Source organism: Triticum aestivum, chromosome 2B (assembly GCF_018294505.1).
Source record: "Triticum aestivum cultivar Chinese Spring chromosome 2B, IWGSC CS RefSeq v2.1, whole genome shotgun sequence".
In the NCBI taxonomy this organism is placed as follows: domain Eukaryota; kingdom Viridiplantae; phylum Streptophyta; class Magnoliopsida; order Poales; family Poaceae; genus Triticum; species Triticum aestivum.
The window spans coordinates 178,490,189-178,504,077 of NC_057798.1; positions in this window are offsets into that span (position 1 = coordinate 178,490,189).

A 13,889-nucleotide genomic window follows, 5' to 3' on the forward strand; every position below is an offset into this window, starting at 1 on the left:
CTTTGTTATGCTTATACCTGAGTACTTATTCCACTGCAAGTAGTTCTTCATTTAGGAATTTCCTCACCCTGAAATTCCTCGGTGAAGAATTCATAAAAATCGCCTATTCACCCCCCTCTAGTCGACGTAACGCACTTTCAGTGTAGATTGCCCCGAGCAATTTGACGGGTACTGGTGACCACCCCCAAGGGTTGCCAAAGTGTACGGGTTCGGTGACCGCTGTCGTGGTTCTAAGTCTGACAGTAGTGTAGGGGGGTACTAAGGAGAGGCAAGATCCTAGCTATGGAGTAGTTGTGCACACAAGAGTTTTACGAGTTCAGGCCCTTCTCGGAGGAAGTAACAACCCTACGTCTCGGTGCCCGGAGGCGGTCGACTAAATTATATGTGTGAGAGTTACAGGGGTCCGAACCCTTCTGCTAGTGGAGGGGGGTGACTTATATAGAGGATGCCAAGACCCCAGCCAACCCACGTAGCGGAGGGTTAAAGTACATTAAGGCATGGCTTTACTGGTAACGCCTTACATAAAGTGTCATCATGGCCATAAAGACTACTTAATTATAGACCGTTTGGATATAGAGTAGATCTTGAACTCCTGGTGGTCGAGTGAGTCTTCATGGTCGAGTGTCTTCAAGTTCGTCGAGTGTCTTCCAGTCAGTCGACTGGAGTTCCTCTAGGTCGACTGGAAGATGACTTCATCTAAAGATGTCCTCGGGGAGGGTACCTTAGACAGGTTCATGACCCTACCCTAGGTACATGACTTCATCATTAGCCCCCGAATGGATCGAGGTTTGAGTGAGGAAGGAGTTGAGAATTCTTCCGACTCGTCTTTCTATGCTATGAGTACGTCTTGTTCTGGATCAAATGACCATAGGTGACGGTATCAACTTCTTTTTCAATCGCCTTGATCCATTCTGGATGTAGGTCGAGTGATCTTTCTACACTTGGAGATCTCCGAGCGACGGATCGCAGGAGATCTTCCGTCTGACAAGTTTCCCTGCGGTTAGCGGATTTAGTGGGATCCGAATTTCGGACAGTGCGCGAAGCGGAGAAGGCCGCGGTACTCGGATGGGATAAGACAGAGACGCCTCGATCCCCACGCCGCCTTTTTCGCCACGTATCCCTCGCATGACTGTTTCGGGATTTGACAGGATTGCCCGGGTCCACCAGTCAGGCACTCGGAAGCGACTCCATATAAGGAACCGGGCGGAGGTTTTTGAACAGTGCTCCCTCATTTTCCCCTCTCCCGTCTTCAGATTCACCCGCTGCCCTTGCCATCTGTTCAGCACCGTTGCTCCGTACCAGCTTCATCGGCGAAAATGGTGAAGGAGAAGACGGCGGCTTTGGAGCAGGCGAAGAAGGCGATGGCGCAGGCGAAGGGGAGAGCGACCAGTCGGGGTGGATCCTCGTCGCGGTCCCGCCTGCCACAAGGTTGGATCCAAGGGATTGGATCCGCTCGACCATCACCCAGAAGTATCTCGACGACCTGGCCAACGAGGGGTTGATCGAGCACGGAGCAGCGAGGCTTCCAGGGACGGAGTGGCAGCCGCAACCTCAGGAGGGTGAGTGTGTCCTCCTAGCGACTCATGTCGATCGTGGGTTTTCATTGCCGCTGCATCTTTTCTTTCAGGGGTTTCTGAACTTCTTCGGGGCTCAGCTCCACCACTTCACACCCAATTCCATTGCCTATCTCGCCGTTTTCGTGTCTCTGTGCGAAAACTTCTTGGGTTGTCGGCCGCACTGGGGCCTTTTCAAACACATATTCACTTGTCGCTCTCAGACGGTGAAAAAGGCTAATCCAAATGACGAGAGAACCCAAGTAATCCAGATGTGTGGGGGTCTTGGGGTCCAGATGAGGAGTAAGAGTGCTTTTCCGGCTATGACCCTTCCCGAGTCAGTTAGAGGGTGGCAGTCGACCTGGTTCTACTGCCGAGACCAGTCGACGCCAGGGCAGTCGAATGGGCTCCCTCCCTTCTCCATGAGTCGAGTGAACAAGCCGTCTTCTCTGAAATTAGTTCCGGAGGAGAAGGCTCAGGTTAAAATGTTGATGGAGCGGGTAGTCCAACTCATTTGCGATGGTGTGACTGGCATGGATCTTCTGGAGGTTTTCCTTCGACGGCGTATCCAGCCACTCCAGTACCGGGGCCACCCGATGTGGTTGTACTCTGGTACTGAAGACACCACTTGGGTCCACCCAGAAGAGGTCGATGATGTCACACTGGAGAGGTGGATGACTGCCATCACGGGGAACAAGGACAACCCTCGTGGGGCCAGGAGGATCCCGCCACTCGACCAATCTTATGAGGCAGACAAGGTATGACCACTTATCTCCGGTTGTAATCATGTTCCATCCATTATGTTTCGTTGCAGATCAGTCGATCGACTTTTGTCTTGCTTGTTGTCTTTCAGGCTACCACTGAGTTGTATTCGATGCCCAACGGGGCGCAAGCACAGACCGAGGAGGAGGAAGGAAGTGGAGGTGAAAGTCAGGAGGAGTGGGAATCGGATGGCGATGAGGGTGATGAAGATGCAGGCTCCAATGAGGAGGAGGAGGAGGAGGAGGAAGAGGAGGAGGAAGTTGCGCATCCCCGTTCTAAAAGAAGGTCCAAGCTTGCTCATGACCCTGCGGTCGAGCGCGGCAAGGGGGCAGCACCTGCTGTGCAATCGACCAAGCGTCCTCGGACGACCTCTCCAGCGCCGACTAAGAAAGCGTTGAAGCAATCTCGAGTGGTGCCGTCGAGGCCGACGAAGGCTTTGCCGAAAATGAAGATGGTGATTCCCACTATTTCTGGGTAATGACATAGCTCGTGTCCTCTTGTTTCTCATGGATTTATTCTTGGTCGATTCGTTAGCTGGTCGACTGATTTCTGAAACTGCAGTGCTGCTACTTCTGATACCTCGGCCAGACCTGATGATCAAGAAATGGAGGATGTCGTCACTTCCAACCCTGGTATGACCTTTGAAGTTTTGTTTTCAGTCGGTGGGGTCTTTGTTTTTTAACTTTGACTGCGTCTGCTGGCAAGGCAGCTCAGGTCGTATCAGCACCTGAGACGTTAGTCGCGGAGGGGGACAGCGTCACTCGGCCTACCGTATCCTTTGCGGTGCCGTTGACGAGTGCTCGCCCTTCGACATCGAGTGCTGGCCAGCCTTCACTTTTCTCTACCCACCACGTCCCTGAAGACCAAGCAAGCGCTGCTAAATAAGCTATACGCCAGGCGGGGGTTATGATGGAGCAAGTGAAGGCGATCCGAGACGCCAGTCAAGCAGCTTATGACGCCAGTTCAGCCCTTCAGAGCAATGTTCAGGTTGGTCGATCACTGCCTGTTCTGTTAGGATATGTTATCTGAAAACTTTTCTTTCTGAAAATCTTAGTATCTGTCGTACACGCACTGGGTGTGTCGATTGAGAATCTGGATTGGTGGGGGCACGCTGAGTGCACCCACTGGGTGTAGTCCCCAAGGCTATGGTCGACTGCTGGCAGTGGACTATAGTCTTTATGTCTTGAGTTTTTCATTTTTCTCATTACTGTCTTCACTCGATCTGGTCGAATGGAATCAAAAACCGGTGGGGGCACGCTGAGTGCACCCACTGGGTGTAGTCCCCGAGACTGTGGTCGACTGCTAGCAGTCGACTATAGTCTGAAGAACACACACACTCTTTTTTTTGGTCAACTGATCGACTCTGAGTCTAGCTGATAGAACTAGTGGGGGCACGCTGAGTGCACCCACTGGGTGTAGTCTCTGAGACTACAGTTGAATGTTTAGATTCAGCTGTAGTCTTAGAAATACTACAATTTTTCTCTTAGTCACTCAGAAGTGACCTATCTTTGATGTCTGTTGATTGGTTTTTTGCAGAAATCTTGCGAGCTTTCAGCTCGTTATACTGAATTGGAGAACAAGCATATCCAACTCAAACTTGATCTGAAGCTCGTCCAGGAGAACTTCATGAAGGCGAAGGAGGAGGCAAAAGGTATGTTTGGTGAGAATCTTGACGACTACCTTTGCTTCTTGTCCATCCCCGAGTCTGATCTTACTGTGATTTTGCAGATAAACTGAGGGATGCTCTGAAGAAGAAGGACCTTGACCTCGCCGAGGCGCAGAAAGCGGCTTCAGACAAGACAAAACTTGCAGAAGAGAAGTTGGCTTCGGTCAGCAAACTTGAAGAGGAGAATGCCACTCTGAAAGCTTCTCTCGACGCGGCCAACAAGGAGGTCACCCAACAGAATCGTGAGAAGATAGCCCTGAGTGACAAGGTTGGCGAACTGGCGGGAAAAAAGAATGACTTGGAGGCTTATCTGAGAGGGCTCGCCAAGAAGTTATTCCTCATGCTCGAAGGTAACCCCTTATATCCGACTGGTAATCACTGACTTTGTGGGAACATTAGCTTATCCTTGGACCGTATCCACAGAATTCTGTCAAAACTTTGAAGAAGAGACTAGTCGAGTGGAGACTGGCTTGGACCCTAACAACTCTCTCGTGAAGGATGAAGCTGCCATGAACATGCTCCGACTCGAGTCTCGCGTTGCTGCTGTTGTTGACTATCTTGCAAGGCTGAAGGTCGCGACGTCACACATCGACACGGCGCTCTGGCCAGGAGAAGCACTTCAGAACGACCTTGAATCCTTGATGACTCGACTGAACGAAGTTCCAAGTCGAGTGCACGAATAGAAGAAGTCTTCTGCCAGATGCGGTGCCCACGTTGCTCTATCTCTGGTCCGTGTTCACTGCAAGGATGCGCGAGAGGACAAGCTGGCAGCTCTCAAGGTGGCCAACACCAAGAAGCATGACTTCCGATCCTTCATGGAGACCTTCATCACCGCTGCCACTCGGATCGCAGATGGAATCGACCTGGACGAGTTTGTTGCGCCTTCCAGCCCTCCGCAGGAGGGGTAAAAAACTTCTATGCTTGATGCTTTGAATTTGCCTTGGAATGCCGAGTGATTTTTGTAACCGATAAACCTTAACAGGCTTGATGCCTGAGCGCTTCTGGATCCGTAGGACGCTATCCAAACTTGGTTTGCCGTTGAACATGTTCGTTTCTGCTTTCGAACAATCATCATCCTTGGCTTGGAATATACACTAGAATCTGTGATGCTCTTTTGCAGGTAGGGACGAAGCACAAATTGCAATCGACTTGTACTCGTCATGTTTAGGCGAGTGCTGGGCTGCAGCTAAACCTCCGAGTGGGAGGTTTGTTCTCCACTCGGTAGGATTTTAGAAACTTAGGCGAGCACTGGGCTGCAGCTAAGCCCCCGAGTGGGAGGTTTGCTCTCCACTCGGTAGGATTTTAGAAACTTAGGCGAGCACTGGGCTGCAGCTAAGCCCCCGAGTGGGAGGTTTGCTCTCCACTCGGTAGGATTTTAGAAACTTAGGCGAGCACTGGGCTGCAGCTAAGCCCCCAAGTGGTAGGTTTGCTCTCCACTCGGTGGGGTTTTCGTGGCATAGCTTTGGAGGAGAAGGTAGCAGTCGACCTGTGCTTCGTCCTCCTTGCGGAGCACATGTTGTATTTGTGGCGTAGCTCGGAAGGAGAAGGAAGGAGTCGACCTGCGCCTCGTCCTCCTTGTGGAGCGCACGTTGTATTTGTGGCGTAGCTCAGAAGGAGAAGGCAGAAGTCGACCTGCGCCTCGTCCTCCTTGTGGAGCGCACGTTGTATTTGTGGCGTAGCTCGGAAGGAGAAGGCAGGAGTCGACCTGCGCCTCGTCCTCCTTGCGGAGCGCACGTTGTCTTTTATACTTAGGCGAACACTAGGTTGCAGCTAAGCCCCCGAGTGGAAGGCTGGCTTACCACTCGGCAGGGTTTTCAAAAACTTAGGCGAGCATTGGGCTGCAGCTAAGCCCCCGAGTGGGAGGTTTGCTCTCCACTCGGTAGGATTTTGTTTTAACTTAGGCGACTACTTGGACTGCAGCTAAGCCTCCGAGTGGAAGGCTGGCTTACCACTCGGTAGGATTTTGTTTAAACTTAGGCGAAATGGATTCGCAGCTAAGCCTCCGAGTGGAAGGCTGGCTTACCACTCGGTAGGATTTTTTTTACAAACTTAGGCAAAACGGATTCGCAGCTAAGCCACCCACTGGGGGACTGATTTATGTGAACAAAAGCAATAACAATCACTGGGAAAATTATGAAACTCTTGTCTTTGATAAATAAACTACAGAAGTACTTTTATTACAACTCATCCGAGTGAATACTTAAGTATAAAAGGGGCGGAGCAGATCCGCATTCCAAGCTCGTGGCTCGTCAATCTGGCGATCGACGTTGTAAAGACGGTATGCTCCGTTTTGGAGAACTTTGGTAACAATGAAGGGGCCTTCCCAAGTAGGGGCGAGTTTGTGTGGCTTCTGTTGGTCCACTCGGAGGACCAAGTCTCCTTCTTGGAAGGCTCGGCTCTTCACATTTCTGGCGTAGAATCGACGCAAGACTTGCTGATAGATGGTCGATCCGATCATGGCCATCTCTCTTTCTTCTTCTAGAAGGTCGATTGCGTCCTACCAGGCTTGTTCTGCTTCAGCTTCAGAGTAGAGCTTGACTCGCGGTGCATTGTGAAGCAGGTCGCTTGGCAGAACCGCCTCAGCTCCGTAGACCAGAAAGAACGGAGTCCTCCCAGTCGACCGATTTGGAGTAGTCCTCAATCCCCAAAGAACTAATGGAAGTTCGTCGACCCACGCGCCTGCTGCGTGCTTGAGGTCGCGCATCAACCGGGGTTTTAGTCCTTTGAGAATTAGGTTGTTTGCTCTTTCTGCTTGCCCATTCGACTGGGGGTGGGCGACTGAAGCGTAGTCGACTCTCGTGCCTTAGGAAGCATAGAAAGCTTTGAATTGATCGGAGTCAAAGTTTGACCCATTATCAGTGATGATGCTATGCGGAACTCCATATCTGAATATTAATTCTCTGATGAAGCTAATGGCAGTGCCAGCATCAAGATTTTTAATGGGCTTGGCTTCGATCCACTTGGTGAACTTGTCGACTGCCACCAGTACATGGGTGAAGCCGCTCCTGCCAGTTCTCAGTGGTCCAACCATATCTAAACCCCAAACAGCGAAAGGCCAGACGATCGGGATGGTCTTCAAGGATGAGGAGGGTTTGTGTGACATGTTGGAGTAAAACTGACATCCTTCACATTTGTCGACTATTTCTTTCGCCATTTCATTTGCTCTGGGCCAGTAAAAACCCGCTCGGTATGCTTTAGCCACGATGGTCTGAGAGGACGCATGATGGCCACAGGTCCCCGAGTGGATGTCATTGAGAATCATTCGACCCTCTTCCGGTGTTATGCATTTCTGGCTTACTCCAGTCGTACTTTCTCTGTACAACTGTCCCCTCATGACAGTAAAGGCTTTGGATCGACGGACAACCTCTCGAGCCTCCTCTTCATTCTCTGGGAGCTCTTTCCTTAGAATATACGCGATATAGGGCACTGTCCAGTCGGGAGTGATAACCAGAACTTCCATGATTAAGTCGACCACAGCTGGGATCTCGACTTCAGTCGGATCCATGGCGCTTTTTGGCTGCGGGGCTACTTCAGTGAACGGATCTTCTTGAACCGACGGTGTGTGAACATGCTCCAAAAACACGCCACTCGGGATGGCTTCTCTTTTGGAACCTATCTTCGCCAAGTCATCGGCTGCTTGATTTGTCAGTCGGGGGACGTGATGGAGCTCTAATCCCTCAAATTTCTTCTCCATCTTTCTGACTGCATTGCAGTAACCAGTCATGGCTGGGCTTCTGACGTCCCACTCCTTCATCACTTGATTGACCACTAAATCCGAGTCACCGTAGACCATGAGGCGACGGACGCCGAGTGAAATGGCCATACGCAACCTGTACAAGAGTGCTTCGTATTATGCTTCATTGTTGGAGGAATCAAAGTGAATCTGGAGTACATATCTGAGCTTATCTCCTCAGGGGGAAACCAACACTACCCCGGCACCGGAACCATTCAGCATTTTGGAGCCATCGAAGAACATAGTCCAGTGCTCCGAGTGAACTTGAGTCGGTAACTGCTGTTCAGTCCACTCGGCGAGGAAATCTGCTATTGCTTCGGACTTGATAGCTTTCTTTGCCTCAAATCTGATATCCAAGGGAAGAAGTTCAATCGCCCATTTTGCCACTCGGCCAGTTGCATCTTGTTGTGCAAAATCTCTGATAAGGGGGCGTCACTGACATTGTGATGATATGGTCAGAGAAGTAGTGAGCAACTTTCTTCATGGTCATATAAATCCCATTTACAAGCTTCTGATAATGAGGGTATCGTTGCTTGGATGGGGTCAGGACTTTGGAAATGTAATATACTGGGCGCTGAACTTTGAAGGCTTTCCCTTCTTCTTCCCGCTCGACCGTAAGTACAGTACTGACGACTTGTCCTGTGGCTGCAATGTAAAGCAGCAAAGGCTCTTTGTTGATCGGGGCAGCAAGCACCGGCTGGGTGGAAAGCAGGGTTTTTAGCTCTGCAAACGCTGCGTCAGCTTTAGGAGTCCACTCGAACTTGTCTGACTTCTTCATCAGTCGGTAAAGAGGCAATGCCTTCTCACCGAGACGAGAGATGAATCGACTTAAAGCGGCCAAGCAACCAGTAAGCTTCTGAACATCGTGCACACACACATGTCGTTTCATTCGGAGTATAGTGCCCGCTTTCTCTGGGTTTGCATCGATTCCTCGTTCGAAAACAAGAAAACCGAGTAACTTTCCATCAGGAACTCCGAATGTGCACTTGGATGGGTTAAGCTTGATATCGTACCTCCTGAGGTTGGCAAATGTTTCAGCGAGGTCAGTCAGCAGGTCGGAACCTTTCCGTGACTTGACCACAGTGTCATCCATGTACGTTTCCACATTCCGACTTATTTGAGCGAGCAAACACTTCTGAATCATCCTCATGAACGTGGCTCCGGCATTCTTGAGGCCGAATGGCATGGTGACATAACAGAAGCACCCGAATGGGGTGATGAAAGCTGTTTTGATGTCATCGGGTCCAAACAGACGGATCTGATGGTACCCGGAATAAGCATCCAAGAAAGACAGTCGCTCACATCCCGCAGTCGAGTCGACTATTTGGTCGATGCGGGGAAGAGGAAAATGATCTTTCGGGCAGGCCCGATTGATATGCTTAAAATCAATGCACATGCAAAGCGAATTGTCCTTTTTGGGGACCATGACGACATTGGCGAGCCACTCGGAGTGGTAAATCTCTCGGATAAACTCTGCTGCTAGGAGCCGAGCCACTTCTTCGCCAATGGCCTTCCTTTTCTGGACGGTGGACCGTCACAGATGTTCCTTCACAGGTTTTGCCTTTGAATCGACTCGCAGACGATGCTCAGCCAGTCCCCTGGGTACACCCGGCATGTCAGAAGGTTTCCATGCAAAGATGTCACAGTTCTCACGGAGGAATTGGATGAGCGCTTCTTCCTATTTGGGGTCGAGCGTTGTGGAGATATGAGTCGGAGCAACGTCGGGGTCGGTCGGGTGGATGTGAACTGGTTTTGTCTCACCGGACTACTGGAACGCTGATTCCGTAGCAGGCTTTTTGGCTCGCAACAAATCACTCGGGTCCGCATTCCTCTGGTGTTCCTGTCCACTCTTCTGCCACCATCTGAGCATCGGCGATCTTTGAGCCTTTTTGGAAGCACTCTTCTGCCTTCTTGCGGTTACCACTGACAGTGATCACGCCTTTAGGGCCAGGCATCTTTAGTTTGAGGTACACGTAACATGGTCGGGCCATAAAACGTGCATAAGCTGGCCTGCCCAAAATAGCATGGTAGGCACTCTGGAAATCCACAACCTCAAATGTCAGCTTCTCTTTGCGGAAATTCTTTGAATCACCAAAAACCACATCAAGAGCGATCTAGCCGAGTGACGCAGCCTTCTTGCCAGGAATGACTCCATAGAAACTCATGTTGCTTGTGCTGAGTCTGGACATCGGAATGCCCATCCCTTTCAGCGTCTCAACATACAGTATATTCAAACTACTGCCGCCATCCATCAACACTTTAGTCAGTCGAGTGCCCTCAACGACTGGGTCGACCACCAGTGCTTGCCTCCCAGGGGTGGCTATGTGCATCGTGTGATCAGACTGGTCGAATGTAATGACAGTTTGAGACCACTTCAGATAATTGGGTGTTGACGGAGCAGCCATATTCACCTCTCGGTTTATAACTTTCAGTCGGTTTTTGCTCTCAACGTCAGCAAAAATCATCAGGGTGGAACTGACTTGTGGATATTCCTCGTCACTGTCCTCCTTGTACTCAACTTTGTCCGACTCTTTTTCCTTATCCTTGTGCTGTTTTCCTTGGAACTGTTGTATCAGGAGTCGACAGTGTCGAGTGGTATGCTTCGGGTAAATGAAGTTACCCTCTTCATCTTTCTTCGTGTGGATGTGACACGATAAATCCATCACGTCGTTTCCTTCTTTATCTTTTACTTTTTTGGGGTTCCAAGGCCCTTTGGGCTTTCCTTTGAACTTCCCTTGAGTCACGGCCAAGGCTTCTCCAGGAGCGGCTGGCTCGGCTTTCCGCTTCTGCTTCCGACTGGAGTTCCCTCCTCCAGTTTCCTGGGCGACTGACTTATGCTTGCCGCTCCGGAGCCGATCCACTTCCTCACCATTGGCATATTTGGTGGCTATTTCCATCATTCGACTCAGAGACATGTCTCCGGTTCGACCGAATTTCAGGCTTAGCTCTCTGTACTTTACGCCCTCCTTGAAGGCGCAGACCGCCTGGTGATCAGATACATTCTCTACTGTGTGATGCAGTGTGATCCATCTCTGGATGTAATCCCTCAAAGTCTCATTCGACTTCTGCACACAAGATTGCAGCTCTGTCAGTCCTGCTGGTCGCTTGCATGTTCCTTCGAACGTTCTGACAAACACTCGGGAGAGGTCCTCCCAAGTGTAAATGCTGCTGGGTGTCAACTGATTCAGCCATGCTCTGGCTGACCCTTCCAACATAAGAGGCAGATGCTTCATGGCCACCTCGTCATTCCCGCCGCCGATCTGAACAGCCACTCGGTAGTCCTCAAGCCAAGTATCGGGTTTAGACTCACCGTTGAACTTGCTGACTCCGGTCGCCAACCTGAAGTTGGGAGGAATCACCGCGGCTCTGATGGCTCTGCTGAAGCACTCTAGTTCGGAGACATGCACTCGGTTGCTGGTGGGTACATCTTTGTCGTTACCCTCTCTGACGGCTATGTTTTGGTCGACCAGACCTTAAACGATGATGGATCTCGCATCAAAGCCTGGTTCCCTGGGGTCGACCGGAATCCTTCGCCCGCCACTGTGCTGGCGTCTATCATCCTGGTGTCGAGGCATATAGGACCCACCCCTTGGGGGGGGAGTAGGCACTCGACGTCGATCGTTGCGATCGAATCGGTGATCATACTGTTCATGGTTCCTGTACTGATCGTGTCGGTCACCACGCCCTTCACGCCTCGGGGGCGATCTGGGGCTATGAGCCGACTGGACCGTATTCGCTGCCACGGATCTGCTGTGAATCCTGTTCCGCGACTGCGATACAGCTGAATTCTGATCTCCTGCTGCCCGGAGCAAATCTCTGATCTGCATCAAGCCTCTGCCAGCCTCTGACTGGGAAGGTTGAATTGATTCTGCTATACGGGCTGCAGCTGCTAGATTCTGAATCGGAGTTCGATATACCTAAGTCGGAGGTGGAAAGAGCTGGCGTCGACTGGAGTGTGGAATCCTTTGCCGCGCGCGCTCGTCGAGTGCCCGCTGAAGGTTCTCCAGTCGAGTGCGCTCGGCCAGGTTGGCCAAGCGCGCGTCCTCCAAGGCGCGAGCCTCAGGGGTTTCTCCAACGATCGGAGTGTGAAGTGCATCCATGTTCCGGCGGCGAAGTTCTTCCCTCTGCTGCGAATTGAGGGGCTCGGGGAGGTATTCCTCATGGACGTGCGATGGATCGCCTCCACCGTTGCCTCCCTCGACACCGGGAAAGCCGGGGGGAACGTGCGGTCCGTTGACCATCAGGATCTCCGCTGCTGGATCACTGTTGTCGCACTCGGATGTAGTCTCTGCGGAGCCAGCCGATAGGTCGAACAGGCCGTAGAGAGATTCATCGGGCTCGATTGCCGCGACTTGGGCGACGGTCGACTGGCGAGCCACCGCGAGCCTCACCCACCGCTGAAGCCTCAACCGACCGGAGCGCTTACGCCGGCGGGAAGCTGGGAGGGAGGATGACACAAAAACCGGTCGATACTGGGTCGACGGTTCGCGGAAGGACACTGCGGACGCATGCTCGAAAGTGCGTAGCTCCGCGGACTGGGAGCGCGTCAACGTCGAGCGGAGCCTCCTGCAGCCAGGCAGAGTCGTCGGCGACGAACGTGAGCGCGCCGAGACGGATCTCGCGGCCCTCAACCAAAACTCCACCTGAAACCATGATGATGGGAATCGGAAAAATTGCAACTTCTCCAATAAGTCGCTAAGACACCTGCCTCAAGGTGGGCGCCAACTGTCGTGGTTCTAAGTCTAACAGTAGTGTAGGGGGGTACTAAGGAGAGGCAAGATCCTAGCTATGGAGTAGTTGTGCACACAAGAGTTTTACGAGTTCAGGCCCTTCTCGGAGGAAGTAACAGCCCTACGTCTCGGTGCCCGGAGGTGGTCGACTGGATTATATGTGTGAGAGTTACAGGGGTCCGAACCCTTCTGCCAGTGGACGGGGGTGGCTTATATAGAGGATGCCAAGACCCCAGCCAGCCCACGTAGCGGAGGGTTAAAGTACATTAAGGCCTGGCGTTACTGATAATGCCTTACATAAAGTGTCATCATGGCCATAAAGACTACTTAATTACAGACCGTTTGGATACAGAGTAGATCTTGAACTCCTGGTGGTCGAGTGAGTCTTCATGGTCGAGTGTCTTCAAGTTCGTCGAGTATCTTCCAGTCAGTCGAGTGGAGTTCCTCTAGGTCGACTGGAAGATGACTTCATCTAAAGATGTCCTCGGGAGGGTACCTTAGACAGGTTCATGACCCTACCCTAGGTACATGACTTCATCAACCGCCCCCAAGGGTTGCCATTTGTACGGGTTCGATGACCGCCCTCAAGGGTCACTTAGTGGAATCACGACATCTTGCATTGAGCGAGGGCGCGAGGAGATTACGGTGGACCTAGTGGCTTCTTGGGGAGCATTGTGCCTCCACACCGCTCCAAACAGAGATTAGCATCCGCAAGGGTGTGAACTTCGGGATACATCATCGTCTCCGCTGACTCGGTTTTCTCTTACCCGAGCCCTTTATTTATGCACTTTACTTTGTGATAGCCATAGTGTTTCATGTTATATATATTGCTATCACATAGTTGTTTACCTTACTTAGCATAAGTTGTTGGTGCACATAGGTGAGCCTAGTTGTTTTAGGTTTTGTGCTTGACAAATTAACCGCTAGGTTTATTTCGCATTTGTTCTAGCCTAAACCGTAATTATTTTAAAAGCGCCTATTCACCCCCCTCTAGGCGACATCCATGATCTTTCAGCGGGATCGTTCATCGATGGTTGGAGGGACTCCAAGTACGATCTACACCGACACGTTCTGCAACTCAATGACTGTAACGATCGTGATCACAACCCGTTATGCATCTTCATATTGATCTTGGGTGTGCGTAGGCGTGATTTTTTTGTTTTCTACTACGCCTCCCAACATTTGCTGCAATGATAGGCGGTGGATGCAGTAATGCCGAGCGGTGGTGCTACGGCGGTGGGCAACGGGAGCAGCCACTGCGGCTGCAACTGGCATGGTGGTGACCAGTGGTGTCGGGAGCTACAACGGACGCGCAACAACACCGAGGATGTTGCAACCAGGGTACGCCGATGCTATAACCAACAACAAGGGCAGTAGCTAAGGAGGATGACCGTCGACTGGCAAGTGGTGACGATGTCTTATACACGTGTGTAGGCGAGTGATGT